We start from the raw sequence: 4,244 nt of genomic DNA, 5'->3' as shown, positions 1-4,244 counted from the left end.
GGGGGGGGGGGGCATTGCAGGCTGATCAGGTTATAACACTAGGGCCCTTTTTTAGTTGTTGATCCTAAAAGTATTCTTGTTAACACGGCGCTATTTCTGAAAAGGTTTTTATTCACACAGAGACGCGGAAAAACAACCTAAAATGTTGTAGTAACTATGCCAGACCTGTATGTAATGCTGTAATGCCGCATAAATACACCAGAAACAGGCAACAAGACATGCAGCGCATACATAACGCTCATACGTCGGGTAGACTGTATCATCAGCATAGAGTTTATATACACAAACTAAAGACTGTCAATATACAAATTAAAGACTATATGAACTACATACTGTAAATATACAAACTACAGACTGTATATGATCTATACAATGTATTTATACAAGCCATGGACTTTATAAATACGAACCATAGTCTGTATATATCATAGACTGCAGAACCATAGACTTTACATATATGAACTATAAACTGTATGTATAGAGAAAAGGGTTTTCTTTGTGATGTTTAAAGAGTTTCAGTGTAAATTCTTTAAACACAATTGTTGGTCTTTTAACACTATTCCCAGTTCCCATGGTTTTTAAATGTACAGTTGACAAAAATTATGTTGTTTTTTTTAAACATTTGTGTTTTTGTATTGAAGTAATAAAACCTTTTTTGTCCTTAGATTATTTGGTGTAGGGGTATTTGCTCTGTTCTATCGAAGGCAATGCTGTTGTTCCTTAGCCTTGTCTGTTCATTGCAGTGTTACAGTGTTTGAAGGTTTTGCTGTAGTTGAGAAACCGGTGTCTGCAGCACGAACACAAGCAGGTAATCTGGTCTATCGTCAATGAGTCTGTCATGCATGAGGTTGTAGGTCATGTCACCTATGATGTCTCTGTGACATCATAGGTTTTCAAAAAGTTGCGTCTTTGGCGGTCAACACAAAGACGGTGGCGTTTCAAGATTTTCTCACTCTGCAACCCAGTTTTGAAAAATATAATGTAGGTGCTCCTAAAACACTATTTCTGTGTGGATGCAAGACTGAAATGATCAAATAAATAAATAAAAGCCCAAAAACTTATGAATCAACAAAAACTGGGGCCTAAATGCTTTCTGAAGCTCTGCGACTGTGGGAGACAGTCAGGGACGGGGACTGCTCCTTGGGGGAAGAAAGATGCTTTGTTTTTATAGGCTGCCTGGAATGTGTTGGGGACTGTGGACATCTGCTTTATTAGCATATGTGAATGCACCCCCAGCTATGAATCGGCTGGTGGTCTGATAATGGTGTCATACTGTTACTGATATCTGCAAATGTTTGAAAGAGTAGTATTTTTGCACCATGCAGTTATTGTGTTGCTGCTCTGGGTCACATATGAAGGTCCTCACGTCGACATGTGAGTGTGACACAGGAAGCAGGCCCTGGGGGAAATGCGTCCTTTTGAATGCAAGATGTTTTGTTTTTTCAGTTGCACCAGAGATGAGAAGTTGCTGTTTTTAGTCAGGCTCTCCTGGAGCTTATTGGTGTGAAAATACCTCCAAAGCATTCTCAGAGTCATTACAGATGCATCCCACCCATGCACCCATACTGGCTCATGGATTACCATTTTCTTTGTTAAGCTAATTGCATTATTGTGGCTTTTTAGAAAAAAAAAAAAGTAGGGGGTGTGTGACCCTATAAATGAATGTACAGACACTTATAGATTAGATTTATTTTCTTCTTTATTTTCTTCTAGATAATTTGTAGTTTATGCAATTGAATCTTATGATTATGTTTAAAACTAGAAAAATTCTGAAGAAATCTTGAGTGTTGCCAGTGCAGCTACTGCTCCAATGGCAACATACCTTTGTATTAATCTAAGTGAACATTTTGATGTATGAACTGTATGTAAGTGTAAAGAGAACCAAGATTTAAAGAAAAGTTAAAGCTGCTGCCAGTGGTTCATTACGGTCACTATGGTAACCACAACCCTGTGTCTGTTACTCTCTGACTGCCAAGTTATTGAGAAGCAGACACTAAGGTAAACCGAAGAGTAAGTTTCAAACAAACAGACGCTGTGCAAAAACAGTCAGATCTTCAAAATTCTCAAACTGTGAGCGGTAGAAGATCCTGATGGTCACACGTAGGAAGTTTTATTTTTCTACAGTGGTTTATGGAGGAGATGTGACAAGTTGAATAACCCCTTATTTCCAGTTTTGAAGAAAATACGTATTTTGAGCATGCGCAACATAGATACACATGCTCTCAATGAGAGATATACTGAGTCAAAGACAAAAATGTCTATGCGTTGGTGTATAATTTGTATGTGTACTAAAAATGATTGTAGGAGTAAGAGGACAGCTCAAACATTAGTGTGACATCATCAAATGTCGGCTTCCTGTGACCCGCTAAAACTTTGAATGATCATTCTACTGTGAAGTGTGTCTGAGCTGTAGAGCTCCAAAGCAGGCTGTGTTTTCTCATCTGAATTTGTTTTTTTGATTTATGTTGCACGACATACTACTATTAAAAGTCATGACATACTATTCCCGATCCAGCTGCACAATTTGCTATATTATTTCCATGTTTCGTGTTGAAGCTGCAGGTCAAGATACAGAAGCAAAACTTTGAACAAAAGATTAACTAGAGACATTTCATTTTCTCAGTCCTGAATGACTCCAGTGTGTGCTAAAGAAGTTAAGACAGAGTTGTTAAAACTAGCAAAACAGATGCTAAAGTAAAATTAGCAAAACTTTAGCTAAAAGTTAAAATAGTTTAAAAAAATTAAATAAAAAGCAAAAAGTAGAAAAGCTGTAGCTAAAAGGAGCATGAGAGGACAAAATAGACTTCAAAAAGAACAGTGTGTTTGAAAGAACTGAAGAAATGTGGGGAATTTTATTTTAAATTAAACTAAATATTTTGAAAAGTGTAAAAGTTACGAAAATCAAAAGTCATAGCATACTATACCTGATCAATCTGAATGTTCTAATATATCAATGGTTAAAAAGCACAAAGGATATGTGAGTAGTTTGATTACAGAAAATGTATAGAAGAAACTATAAACAGGAAAAACTGTGAATACTGACTCATACACTAACAAACCTCATGTAAACTGAGTTTGTATTAACCCCCAAAAAAAGAAAAAAGTTTCTGATGATATCCTGTTATCCTGATGTCATATCAGGAAAATATAAAAAACATCTGTGGATGATACACTGTTTCTGAAAAGCAGAGAGATAAAAATCTCATGGCGAAATCCCCGTCAAACAGATATGTCCTATTAAAGAGACCAGGCTGACGTAACCTAACACCTTTGAGGGAATGCGCTCAATCACACCTATTGTTTCTGCTCACATACAGTTCTCAGTTCCCTCAGTGAGATAAGTTTGGCCCTGGCCTCAGTGATAACAACAATGCCTTAAGAGCGCAGATGAAACATGGAGTGTCAACACCTCCGTTTGGGAGCTTCCCACCAGGATCTGTTCAGGAGCTCAGCTCAGTCTGGCAGCCATTGGGTGCTAAAGATTATTATTGTCTGTTGCCAAAAAGCAAAAGGTGGGCAATAATGCTTTTGTGTCTGTGTGCACTTGTTCATGTGTCTGCCGTGTTAGCAAAAAAACAAAACAAAAAAAAACCTCATGAATCACTGGACAAACTTAATTGAAATTCCCAGATAGATAGACATCTGAAATGATCAGTGGCTCCAACAGCCAAGTGACAATTAAAAAAACACAAAAATGACTCGTTCATTTATGCAGACATTGACCTAAAATCTGGTGTGGTAGTAGCTGAGACTGATCTCTGACACATATACTGAGCTCTGGCAGAATCGCAAAAGATCTTCGTTTAGATTTTTGACATGAACCGTTTGGAGTCAACTCTGTCTGTTAGCAAAATATTTCATAATAGATGATTTTTAATGAAACTTTCACAAAACAATCATCGGATGTGCGTCAACAACTGAAAAACATTTCGAGTCAACCCTATTCAAGATGGCTGCCACAGCTGACTGACCATAGAAAAGAAAAAAATAACTATAATTAAATCAATTTTATAGAAATTGTGCTAAAATTGAATGTGTTTGTAGCTGAGAGTCATTGACAACACATACTCCAGGCACTGCTTTTTGTGCAAGATCTTTATTTAAAATTTAGATTTAACTTTTGAAGTCAAACTTGTTGTCTGTTAGCAAAATATCTTAGGAACCAATGACTGGATTTTATTGAAACTTTCAGACTGTAATATTTGGATATACCTTTACAAGTGATTAACTTTTGGAGTCAACCC

The sequence above is a fragment of the Kryptolebias marmoratus genome, linkage group LG8 (assembly GCF_001649575.2).
Source record: "Kryptolebias marmoratus isolate JLee-2015 linkage group LG8, ASM164957v2, whole genome shotgun sequence".
Lineage (NCBI taxonomy): Eukaryota > Metazoa > Chordata > Actinopteri > Cyprinodontiformes > Rivulidae > Kryptolebias > Kryptolebias marmoratus.
This window is presented reverse-complemented; position numbering follows the sequence as displayed.